The 13,920-nt window shown below is 39.9% G+C and overlaps 1 protein-coding gene across 4 annotated transcripts in view; it reads right to left on the reverse strand.

Moving 5' to 3' along the window:
* EEA1 (early endosome antigen 1) overlaps window positions 1-13,920 on the reverse strand; it is a 144,559-nt gene that overhangs the window by 128,356 nt on the left and 2,283 nt on the right. The gene's annotated exons all lie outside the window — the stretch shown is intronic.

Genomic DNA, 13,920 nt, shown 5'->3' on the forward strand with positions numbered 1-13,920 from the left:
GCCCAGCGGCCATGGCTCACGGGCCTAGCCGCTCTGCGGCATGTGGGATCCTCCCGGACCGGGGCACGAACCCGTGTCCCCTGCATCGGCAAGAGGACTCTCAACCACTGCGCCACCAGGGAAGCACCACTTTTCATTTTTTAAGTCTTAAAATCACTTGAGAGAACTGGGAAAGGTGCTAATAATAAAATTTCCTAAACAGAGAATCTGTGGGCCATACTCAAAATCCCAAAATGCGCTTGAAGACCTACTATTTAAAAACTCCAGAATCTAACAAAAATCCTAATCTACTGGCTATGGATTCCTGTTATAAAAAATATGTAGAATGTCAGTTTCAAAGAAGTGGAACACAATATTCATAAAATTAAAATCCATCCTGAATATTATCATCTTTTACGATGCAAAAATCCCTGAGAAAGACTATCCAAATAGCAGATGACTCGTAATTCAGGTTCCCAAGGAAACAGAGTCTGCAGAGACTGATATCTGCAAGCAGGTTTACTGGGGAGTGCTCTCAAGAACACCTGTGTAGGCACAGAGGCAGAATGACTGGGCCAAGGGAGAAGCTGAACAGTTGATCAATAACAGTTGCAAGAGCAGCCTCAGCTAAGCCTACTAAGAGTCCTGAAGCTAGAATGACCCTTACCCTTCATGTTAGTCTCTAATCAAGGCAAGAGGATGATTCTTTAAATCCCCCACCATTAACCAGGAATGAAATGCAGGCGGCTTCCAGGAAGGGAACATAAACTTGGGTGAGGCAGCCATGATCCCAAGCAACTAAGAGAATGTGTCTCTATCTGAAGGGGAATCTATGGCCCACACCAAAGCATCCACTACAATGAACGTACCTTACTTGCATTTGAGACACGCATAAAGGACTATACACTGGGGAAAGGGAGTGGGGGAGGGAACTCAACAGAAAAGGAGACCTACTCTCTTCTGGAGCCTACTATGTGGCAGGTACTGTGCTAGTCATGTTACATGAGCTATGGGATTTTATCACTGAACCCTTGCTTCCTGAAGACAATGTTTTTTCTCAGCAAAGAGGCTAGGAAACAGGGTAAAAGGTATCAGGATTTGTTATGTAACACTTAAAATGCTACTTTGGGGTTGCAAATGGTCTGCAGACTCAAAATCCTGGTACTTCCGTGATTTTCAACTAATACTTTTACCCTGAAAAGCACTTTAAAAATCACCTAGGTGGTGCCCTCATTGAACAGATAAGGAAAGTGAAGCCAAGAGAAGCTCATGATTTGCCTAAGATCACACTGATAGCAGAATTTAGAACGTGAACTCAAGTCTTTTGATTCCAAATTCAGTGATTTCTCTACTTGATGTGGTATCTTTACATTCAAAAACTTAACAAAATCAAAATAACCCAGAGGAATGAATCTTATTGTAAAGCTCAGAATATCAACTTCTCCTAGATCATTTGTACTTTCAAAATCAGGCACATAAGAAACTTGAGTTTTATAGTAGTTAAAGAAATGTCAATTGGTAGTGTGCTAAATGAAATATTATATCTTTCTATTAATAATAATAATAGCTAACTTACAACCTCTGTGACAGGCACATCAAGATCTTTATTCACATTATATCATTTAATCATCACAACAATCCTTTGGATAAAGTCAAAGGAATTGTTCCCATTTAACCAAGGGGGAAAAAATAAGGTTAAAGAAACTAAGTAAGTTGCTAGCTAAGATTACAAATGTAATAATGCACAGAGCTGGAGATTCCACCTGACTTAAACAAAATGCTCTCAAAGTTAAACCATCCACTATGCTACAAGCCCTATGCTTCTTCTCAATTTTCCTTTTCTGAACTTTTCAGATTTCCATGATGTACATGATTTATTTTTATAACCAGAAATATATTCTTTTATTATTTCTAAATATTCTATTTTAAAACTAAATCATTGATTTAAATATTTGGAAGTTGCAAACAGATATAACAAGGTTTTATCAGAAAAATTAATGTCTTATAGAACAAAATAAACCCATACTTCCTTATCAGAGGTCCAACTCAATACGATTACCTCTTAATCAATCCCCCACAACAGAGTGTGTTTTGGCATAGCACTACACAGTCAGGAATTCTTTTTTTTTTTTTTGCGGTATGCGGGCCTCTCACCGCTGTGGCCTCTCATGTTGCGGAGCACAGGCTCTGGACACGCAGGCTCAGCGGCCGTGGCTCACGGGCCCAGCCGCTCCGCGGCATGTGGGATCTTCCCGGACCAGGGCACGAACCCGCGTCCCCTGCATCGGCAGGCGGACTCCCAACCACTGCGTCACCAGGGAAGCCCAGGAATTCTTAAAACACTTTCCAAATATTATTTAGCTAATAAAGTCCCAATAAAGTATCACTGAGACGCTAGAAAAACTTTTATATTAGCATACTTATGTAAAACTTAACCACAGTCTAATATTAAACTTTGAAACGAGGGAAAGGATGTGGTTTTTATTAAATTCCGTCTGCTTCTATGACTCATGCAATACTTAAACAGATGTCTATGCAACTAAGTTATTCATGTGCAATATGTCAATCAATCACAGTGTAAGCAATGGCCATGGATCTATCCCAAAGTAAGTTATCCTACCGCAGCCCATATTGAGAACATAGTCTAAGACAGCCAGGGTATATGACCCCATGACTACTGCCAATCGACCAAATGTGATCACCTGGACCCAAAAGCAGCCATTCATTCACAAGCTAGCTAGCAACCAATAAAATGGTTCAGTGGCAATACAGACACACAAACAAACAAACCCCAGTGTGAATAATGAACTACTGCTGAGCTCCATGCTTAGGCCTTTAAACAGCAAACTATGAAGAGAAATGACTAATTAGTCACACAGAGACTTCCCTGGTGGTCCAGTGGTTAAGACTCCACGTTCCCAATGCAGGGGCCCAGGTTTGATCCCTGGTCAGGGAACGAGATCCCACGTGCAGCAACAAAGAGCCCGAATGCCACAACTAAAAAAAGATCCCACATGCCACAACGAAGATCCCACGAGCCGCAACAAAGATCTTGCACGCAGCAACGAAGATCTCACGTGCTGCAACTAAGACCCAGCGCAGCCAAATAAATAAATAAATATTTTTTTTAAAAAATTAGCCACACAAACTGGCACTAAACAGATACACATCAAAGTCATGAGGTAAATAAGAGTACAGGAGGGATTTAAGTAAATCAAAGTTATAACCCAGCCAAAGTTTCAAAAGACCACTGACTCTTGAGAATGCAGAAGCTATGAAGGAAAAAACTAGAATAAAGGGTAAGAAAATTAGCTGGCACCAAATGAACCTAAACAGAACTATAATCACTATTTCAGAGCCACAGTAAAGCTTATTTCTAGAATGATCTGTAAAAGATGTATTTCATGGTATCACAATTCCTAAAAGGGGGACTCCTAAGAATCAAATGACCTCACTCCACTCCCAACCTCAGCTGACTAAACCAGTAGCAGACACCTGACCCAGAGGAAGAAACTCCATCACTGGCCCGCCAGAGACCTACGCATGACCCAACAAGAAAAGATGAGGAGGACATTTTTGATTCTTCTCTTGGGGTTTGGAAATTGAGACATTTGGCCAGTTGGCTATGCAAAGATAAGGTGAAAAGCAAGTAGAATCATGTGGTCAGATGGCCATTTGAGGTCTTGAGCATACTAAGCAAGGAGTAGCAAGGAGGATGGACACAGAGATGCAGAGGCAAAATGCCAGTGGTCCAGGAGATTGTGTGAGACAGAGGGGAGCACTGCCTCTGCCCCGACACCTTTCTAGGTCCTACTGTCTAGAGACCCAACTGTACAACAATTCTTATTCTTAGATCACTTTGAAACCTTATAATAAATCCTCCTTTCAATTTAGACTGATTTGAGGACGTTTATAATCCTTGAAAATAAAAAGCACTCATTAGAATATTGTCCAAGGATGACAGATTACATTCATGCATTTAATATTTAATTACTGTTTCCTCTCCTCCATATATCTTGGAAGAATAGTCTGCACTCCCTGTTTCTATGCCCTTACTTCCCAGCCAACCATTTCTCCCCATGACTCTCCTGAAACTGAACTAGGTATGACCTAACTGTTGCATTCAGTGGATACTTCTCAGTCCTTATTTGAATTGACATCTCTTCAACATTCACACATATCTAATACTTGCCTCCACTTGTCTCCTGAGTGCTGGACCTACATATTTCCACCTGCCTAGTGAACATCTCTGTTAGGATGTCCATACCTCTAGTTCACACTTGTCTTCCTCCCAAACCTGTTCTTCCTCCTCCTCTATTCTTCACCTTAGCTCCTTCCACCCAGACTACTCACAAGTCAGCAAGTCCTATTAATTCTAACTTTCTTGAAAATCTGTTCTTTCTCTATCCCCAAAGCCATTGTCTGATTCAAGCTTTCATCATCCCCTGGAATGACAATGAGAGATGCAGAAATTCTGATTCAATGGAGGGACTTGGGAATCTTTTTTTTTAAGGATTCCAAATGATTCTAATGTGCAAAATTTTAGGAACTAAAACGTTATTACTTTCTAGCTGGTGTCTCCCTTTATGGAGCCATCCTCTCTACACAGCTACCAAGTCAACATGTATTACTGAAAATACACCAAGTATCAAACATTAATGTAGCTCCTACACACTAAGAAAGAAAAACGAAATCCCCACCCTAAGGGAGCTCAGTCTAGTAGTGGAGAAGTATCACAAAAACAATGGAATAAGTTTTGCAGAGATCTATATACTAAGTGTTTTAGTATACTGAGCTACTATACACTAAGTGTTTATTAAATGCTGATACTGTGGTAAGTCTTCATGAACATTATTTCATTTAATCCTTCTACAATACTGTAAAGTACATATTATGCTCAATTTACAGATAAAGCAGCTAGGTCTCAAAGAGCTTGAAATTTTGCACAAGATCTCACGCTCATGAATAGAGGAGGCCAGGGCTTAAATGATGGTCTAATTCCAAAAGCCCATTCTCTTAATTAGTATGGGGTGCTTTGGGAGAAAGAAAAAAGAGCAAGCAACTAACTCCTAGTATCCCCTAAACTGAGCAGTGTGGACAAGTAATGGTAGGGCACTCACAGCAGAATAAAGAGCTTCTACGGAGATGTGAAGGGATGAGAGATCAGGGGAAGTTGTGGGAAACACAATTAGTGAGGATGGCAAGGTCAGTGAATGTACAGAGGTACGTGGAGATGAGCCTGAAATGGAATCTTTTTTCCCAAGGAACCAGAGCAGTATCGGCCTTGCATGCCAAGGTAAAGAGTCTGGACATCTCCTATGGGCGCTGAGTTGTCACCAACAGATTTTAGACAGAAGACTGATTCACCTGATATACTTTTTAAAAGGATTATAAGGGGAAAATATTTTTGGAGGGTTTTCCTTATTACAAATTTGATTATTTAAAAACTTTCCGTGGCTCCATAATGTCTACTGTATAAAGTCCAAAATCCTTTCCAGTCTCATCTCATAACTATCCCCATCCACATGCGAAAATATTCACAATTCCCCTATGCTGTGCTAGGCTGCTTCAGGTTTTTGCATTTGTCTGGTCACTGTGTAAAACTGCCTTCTCTCCCTTGTTCCTCCTTGCCTGAGTCTCTCCAGCTTCTGTAAGGCCTTTAACAATCTCCATTCCGTCTCCCTCCCTCCTCCTTTCACCACAGAATTAGTTACTTTTTCTTTTGCCGCTCACATTCTTCCTCTGTATATCTATTGACACATCACACTGCTTTGTAATTATTTAAGTATCTGTCTCCCCCATTAAATCTCTGCCAGCCCAGCACAGTAATGAGCACAGAATAAACGTTCAACAGTATGACAAATGACTTTCTACACACACACACACACACACACACACACACACACACACACGAAGTTAAAAAAAAAAAAGATAACAAGGGAGTGATAAGAAAAGCATTCCTTGAAGAAATCTGGAGTATGTAATAACAAAAAACCAACATTAGCAGCAAATAACATTTATAGAGTTTACTATGTGCCAGATACAGTTGTAAAACCTTCACATGTATTAATTCATTTAATCCTCACAACAACTCTATGAGAAGGGTACTATTATTATGACAATTTTAATGAGCCACAGAGAAGTCAAGTTACTTGCCCAAAGCTACCCAGCTAGTAAATAGGGTGCAGATGCCACCCCAGGCAGTCTGGCTCCAGAGTTCAGGTTCTTTTTTGTTTGTTTTTTTTCAGAGTTCAGGTTTTTTACCAATAATTATATTGGGTTGGCCAAAAGGTTCATTCGGTTTTTTAGGTAAGATGGCTCTAGTGGCACTTAGTCATCTTTAACTTCATTCAAAACAATGTTGTTAGACTGTATGTGACAGCCGTCATATCAGCGTGCATTAAAAAAAAACTTATCAAAATCAGTGAATTTTTGTGTAGCCACTTTAATGTTGAAGATGGAAGAAAAAAAGGCAACATTTCAGCATATTATGCTTTATTATTTCAAGAAAGGTAAAAACGCAACCGAAATGCAAAAAGAAAGATTTGTGCAGTGTATGGAGAAGGTACTGTGACTGAATGAACATGTCAAAAGTGGTTGGCAAAGTTTTGTGCTGGAGATCTCTCACTAGACGATGCTCAGGGTCAGGTACACCAGTTGAAGCGATTTGATAGCGATCAAATAGAGACAATAACTGAGAACAATCAATATTATACCATGAGGGAGATAGGTGACATACTCAAAAGACATACTCAAAATATCCAAACCAAGCGTTGAAAATCATTTGCACCAGCTTGGTTATGTTAATCGCTTTGATGTTTGGGTTCACATAAATTAAGGGGAAAAAATCTTCTTGACCGCATTTCCACAAGCCATTCTCTACTTAAACGTAATGAAAACGTTCCGTTTTTTAAAACAAATCATGATGAGCGATGAAAAGTGGATACCGTACAATAATGTGCAACAGAAGAGATCGTGGGGAAGAGAAATGAAACACCACCAACCACACCAAAGGCCAGTCTTCATCCAAAGAAGGTGATGTTGTGCATATGGTGAGATTGGAAGGGAGTCTTCTATTATGAGCTCCTTCCAGAAAACCAAACAATTAATTCCAACAAGTACTGCTCCTAATTAAACCAACTGAAAGCAGCACTCGACAAAAAGCGTCCAGAATTAGTCAACAGAAAATGCATAATCTTCCATCAGGATAATGCAAGACCACATGTTTCTTTGATGACCAGCAAAAACTGTTATAGCTTGGCTGGGAAGTTCTGATTCATCTGCCGTGTTCACCAGACATTGCACCTTCGGATTTCCATTTAGGTCTTTACAAAATTCTCTTAATGGAAAAAATTTCAATTCCGTGGAAGACTGTAAAAGGCACCTGGAACAGTTCTTTACTCAAAAAGATTAAAATTTTGGGAAGATGGAATTTTATGAAGTTGCCTGAAAAATGGCAGAAAGCAGTGGAACAAAAGGGTGAATACATTATTCAATAAAGTTCTTGGTGAAAATGAAAAATGTCTTTTATTTTTACTTAAAAACCGAAGGCACTTTTTGGCCAACTCAATACTATCTCTTTAGCTCAAGCAAAAGACACCAGTATAAGGAAACAGTTCTAGCCTTGGTTCTTTTATATCTTAATCTCTTTTTTATTCTTAACACACTAAAAAATAAATCTACACAGTAAGAAAAAATTCCACTTCTTAAAATTCACTTCAATAGGGGGCTTCCCTGGTGGCGCAGTGGTTGAGAGTCCGCCTGCCGATGCAGGGGACACGGGTTCGTGCCCTGGTCCGGGAAGATCCCACATGCTGCGGAGCGGCTGGGCCCTTGAGCCATGGCCACGGAGCCTGTGCTCCACAATGGGAGAGGCCGCGGCGGTGAGAGGCCCACGTACCGCAAGAAAAAAAAATTCACTTCAATAAATGAGTAATAATTTCATCAAACTTAAATGTGTAAATAATCTGGGACGCCTTCTCTAACATCTTAGTTTAGATCAGGGCCCTCTTGCTGTACGCTCTTGGGGCTCCCTGTGCTTTCCTTCCTAACATTCACCCAAGGATGTGACCATATACTTATGTGATCCTTTGAACAGTTCCTCTGTCCTCCCCTGGATACTCAGCTCCACAGGGGTTCATGTCTATTTTACTCATCAGTGCAGCTTCAGCATATAGTAGACCCATAATAGATGTTTGAGAAGTAGATATGTCCAAAAGGTCTTCCCTATTCATCACTTTTTTTCTGCTCATGTTGCCATCATCATAATGCAAATCCTAATTACTTAGTGCCAAAAATATTAAAATCAATCTCATAAGATCTCTGCCTATATTCTCCTATGGTTTTATACATCTCATGCAACACTGACAAATTAATCTTCCTAAAACATTCCTTTACTTGTTCAAAAAATATTAACTCCTACTATGTGCATAAAGGAAACCAGAACGTCACACCAAAATATGTCACTTTGGCATATTGATTATTTTTAATTAAAGGCATTTAAGAAACAGCAGGTACAACAAGAACATTCTGGGGACTTCCCTGGTGATGCAGTGGTTACGAATCTGCCTGCCAATGCAGGGGACACGGGTTCGAGCCCTGGTCTGGCAAGATCCCACATGCCGCGGAGCAACTAAGCCTGCGAGCCACAACTACTGAGCCTGCGCGCCAGAAATACTAAAGCCCGAGCGCCTAGAGTCTCTGCTCCATAACAAGTCAACGCAATGAGAAGCCCATGCACCGCAACGAAGAGTAGCCCCCACTGGCTGCAACTAGAGAAAGCCCGCAGGCAGCAACGAAGACCCAACGCAGCCAAAATAAAAATTAAAACAAAATAAAAAATAAAAAAAAAAAAACATTCTGACCCTTCTTTTTCTTTCTGAAAGCAGGAGATAATAAAACTCCCGTGTGAAAGGGACCCTCACTATACCAGGAGTAAAGAAGATGTCCTCATCACTACTAGAGCCAAAGAATTTAGGGCTGAGAAATCTGTACAAACAAACCTTGTTAAACTAACCCTTATCTTCCTAGTTACTTCTCCACCATTTACTACCTCAGCCCAAACCCCTATGTCTTGTCAATTCTTCACAAATCTCGTTTCTATGTCTAAAAGTTGTAAACACTTCCTGCTCTGGTCCCTTCACGTCTTCATTCTCTTGTGAAGGCTCCCACATACATGTAAAAATTTAATAAAATTTGTATGCTTTTCTGCTGTTAATCTGTCCTAGACAGTCTAATTCTTAGGCCCAGCCAGAGACCCAAAGAGGGTAGAGGAGAATTTTCCTCCCCTACATACCAAATATATTTCACTGCTTAATAAAATCCTATTAATTTCCTAATGCCTATAGAATAAAATTCAAAATGTCACATTTGTCTATTGAAAGAAATAAATAAGAAGGAAAGCTACCCCAGACCTTGGTCTTTAATACCATTCCCCACTAAAAGGAATAGGGCTCCTCAGAGAAATGGCTAGTTTCAGCACTGGGAAAGGGTAGGTAAAGGATAAGGTTGGAATACCTTATTACACCGGAAAGTAAGGAAGAGTTCAAAAAAATGATAGGGGCATGACAAAAGGACGCTGGAGCCACCTGAAGGGACTCCCACTGTTCAAATCTGGGACAATTTGAACATCAAAATAATTAAGTACAGTGATGAATTATAGACCATTTTTATAAAAATGAACTTATGAGTCAATACCAACAGGAAAGGAAGGAAGGTAGGTAAGGGCCAGGGGCGTGGGGCGTGGGGCGGAGGCGGGGGTGGTGGTAGATGTGAGGCAAGGGAGGGAGGGGAAATCCAAGAACCGATTGGTAAAGGTGCAGGAGTTCTGGAGTAGGAAAATCATCATCTTGCAATCATTATGGTGAAGACTAGATCAAGCAAGAATCAACAATGGTAAATATAGGAGAAATTCTGATAAAGAGCAGGATATTTGCATAGTCTTATAAGTATTTGCCTATTTATTGCAAAGGAAGAAAAAATAATCATTATTATAAGGTCAAAAAATTGGGCTACACCTTGAACTTTGACAAGGTAATCAAAATTAACATCACCTATGAAGGACAAAAAGACACGGACCTCCAGATGTAATAATCAGAGATGGACACAACAAATTCTAGGCCACATTTCAGCCAAGAATGCACAATCTCAATCTATTCACAATGAAACGTCAGACAACACAACATGAGGAACATTGTAAGGAATAAAAAAAAGCAGGAGGGGATCTGTATTCTTCAAAAATGTCATAAATTACAAAGAAATGCTGTGGAAATGTTCCATATTAAAAGAAGCTAAAGCAACATGTCAACTACATATAATAGCTAACCCTAACTGACCGTATACTGGTGAGGGGGAAATGCTACAAAGGACATTACCAGGTCAACTGAAAAAAAATGGAATTATGAATAGTAAATGGAATCAATGTAAATTTATGAAGTTGACAACTATACTGTAGTTATGTAAAAGAATATCCCTATTCTTCATTGAAGCATTCACAGGTGAAGAACTATAACCGATCCTCAAGTGATTCAGGAAAAATAAAGAAAAAGTACACACATACAGAGAGAGAGAAGAAAAAGGATAGGAGAACAAAGTGTTTAAATGATAAAGGAAATAGGATAAAATGTTAATAAGTAAATTTAGATAAAGAGTATACAGCTGTTTCTTGTATTATTTTATTCTTGTAACTTTTTTAAGCTTGAAATTGGTTCCAAAAAAAGTTTAAAATTATATATGTATTCAACTAGACCTGCAATACAGTAGCCACCAACTATATGAGGCCGTTGAACAGTTAAAATATGGCCTGTCCAAAGTCAGATGTGCTGGGACTTCCCTGGTGGTCCAGGGGTTAAGAATCTGTCTTGCAATGCAGAGGATGCCGGTTCGATCCCTGGTCAGGGAATTGGGATCCCACATGCCGCGGGACAACTGAGCCCGTGCACCACCACTAATAAGCCTGTGCGCCACAACTAGAGAGAAGCACGCACACTGCAACAAAGAGCCCACGCACAGCAACGAAAGATCCCATGTGCCGCAGCTAACACCCGATGCAGCCAATAAATAAATATTTTTTTAAAAAAATAACAAAGTCAGATGTGCTGTTTGTCCAAAATACACACCAGATTTCAAAAACTTACTACAAAAAAAAAACTCATCAATAATTTTTAAGATATCTCAATAATTTTTATATTGACTATATGTTCAAATATTTTAGATATATTGGTCAAAGGAAATAGATTTTAAAAAGTAATTTCACCTCTTTTCACTTTTTTAAAATGTGGCTACTAGAAGCTTTAAATTACATATGTGATTCCTATTTGCATTGGACTAGAGCTAGATGATCAAGAATCTCCACAATGAGGTGTCACACTATCTGTAAATTTCTCTCAATTTCTTTCTGCTCTAAGCAGACCTCTCTAAGTCACTTGGTTTTAAGCTACTTAAGGGTAAGGATCAGTTTTACTCACTGTTGTACCTCCAGTATCTAGCACATATCCAGTGTTAGAAACATTTGTTTATTGAAAGGCAATATGCAAGCAAAGGCAGGAGGGAGGGCAGGAAGAATGAAATCATTCCCACCTCTGAGTCTTTGTTTATACTGTAACTCCTTCCTAGAATGAAAGTTAACTCTCTTCCTCTCCTAATCACCTTTTCAAAACCCCATCTCTTGCCCATTTTCTCCAAGGAGAAGCTTCACTCTAACAGGTTCATTCTGATTGGTCCTCCTCTGTACTACTACAGCCTTCACTGTCTATATAATTTACTATGGCACTTAATCATATAAGTTCCCTGAGAGAGGTCAGATCTCGTATTTTTCCCGTATCTTCCACAATGACTGGCATAGTGCTAACCATATGAGTTGAGTGGTGGAGGAAAGGGCAACAAGGTGCTAAAAAAAGGAAATGGATTGAGTTGGGAAAACTTGGCTATAGTCTCGGCTTTGACATCTACTGTGTTGCCTTAAATAAAACACTCAATCTCTCACTTCCTACTTCCTCATTTTTAAAATCAGAGAGACTCGTTACCCATTAAAGAAGCCTTCTATTTCCACAATTCTAGAATTAAACCCATTTTTTTCTTTAGCAATATTATTGATATATACCAATAAAAGGAAATCTAATACACTTAAGGATCTTATTGTGATTTAACTTACTGTTAAACCACAACAAGATCCTTAAGAAAGAAATAGCAAAGAAGTTTATAAATTGCCTAAAGTACTAAATGCTGATGTCTTTCCAGCCATGAAGCACTTTAAATCCACATTTCTCTTCAAAGCCTATTAAGCAAAATAATCAATACATACATATTGGAGCTACCCCAATTTTTTTTTTTTTCAGATTCTTACAAGCCTCAAAGAAACACCTTTTAGTAGCTGATGGAAAAAAGAAAAAGAACCAGAAACTAAATATTCTATAAAGTACCCTAGGACCTTATCGGTGATGTTCAAAGATGCTGAGTTACAATTGATTAGCACATTGTTTCTTCTTTCAAAAAGGCTACTTAAAGGACACTATTCAGGGACTTCCCTGGTGGCACAGTGGTTAAGAATCCGCCTGCCAATGCAGGGGACAGAGGTTAAAAGCCCTGGTCCAGGAAGACCCCACATGCCGCGGAGCAACTAAGCCCGTGCTCCACAACCACTGAAGCCCGAGCACCTACAGCCCAACGCAGCCAAAAATAAATAAATAATTTTTAAAATATAAAAAATAAAGGACGCTATTCAGAAGAAAATTACAACAGTTAAAATGAAAAGGTCATGTGAAAACAGAATGCTAAAGGTATGCGACTTAATTTCAAACCATGAAGATCATTTCAAACAAATCTCTAAATCAGCAACCTCAGTTTTAATCTTATATCTTACGACCTCTGCTGAGAAATAAGATTATCAGGGTGGGGTAAAATAAAATGGTTGCCATGTTACATAATTTAGAGTCAAGTCATACTTGTTAGTAAATAGCACCTGTGGAGTTCATACTAGTAATACAAATTACAAGATTTCTTTAAGGCTTTATCCAAATACCCCTATTAAATGCTGAGCATTAACAGTGACCCATCTGTAAGAGCCAAACTCCTCCCAGGTGACTCTAGGTCCTTTCCTGATCTGGTCTGAGCTACCTCTGCAGCCTCACCTCCCACCAATCCCTGCATATCATTTCACTCCCTAAACTTCTATGTTCACATTCCCCTGAATATTACTTGCCCCATTTTATGACTTCTTGTCTAGGCATTTGCGGTTCCCTCAGCCCAACCTGCCTTCCACTCTTTTGAACTGCAAATATGCCCTCCTCCCAGAAGCTTTTCCAGATTGCCCCAAAACCCTTCCCCAAAGTGGCCCCCAGGCACTATTCATTCTTCTATTACAAAGAACTGCCATTATTTTTAAATGTCCACTTCCCCAACCAGCTGGGAGTCCTAAAAGGCGGGCCCATATCTTTTTTAACTGGTTCCCAGACCCTAGCAGATGCTTTGCATTTACTGACACTCAATATAAGAACATTGAAAAAAAGAAAGTTAAGTGGTTAACGATGAGAAACAATTCAAACTTTCCTATAAAAGAGTATATAAATTTAAGACAGTGGTCTCAACCAGGGCAATTTTGCCCCTAGGTGACATTTGGCAAAGTCTTCAGATATTTTTGGTTGTCACAACAGGGGGGAGAGGATTTGGGGGTGCTACTGCATCTAGTGGGTAGAAGCCAGGGATGCTGCTCAATATCCTACAGTGCAAAGACCAGCCCCCAACAACCAAGAATTATCCAGTCACAAATACCAATAATGCCATGGTTAAAAAACTCAGTTGTCGGGCTTCCCTGGTGGCGCAGGGGTTGAGAGTCCGCCTGCCGATGCAGGGGACACGGGTTCGCGCTCCGGTCCGGGAAGATCCCACATGCCGCGGAGCGGCTGGGCCCGTGAGCCATGGCCGCTGAGCCTGCGCGTCCGGAGC

The sequence above is a fragment of the Physeter macrocephalus genome, chromosome 6 (assembly GCF_002837175.3).
Source record: "Physeter macrocephalus isolate SW-GA chromosome 6, ASM283717v5, whole genome shotgun sequence".
NCBI lineage: Eukaryota > Metazoa > Chordata > Mammalia > Artiodactyla > Physeteridae > Physeter > Physeter macrocephalus.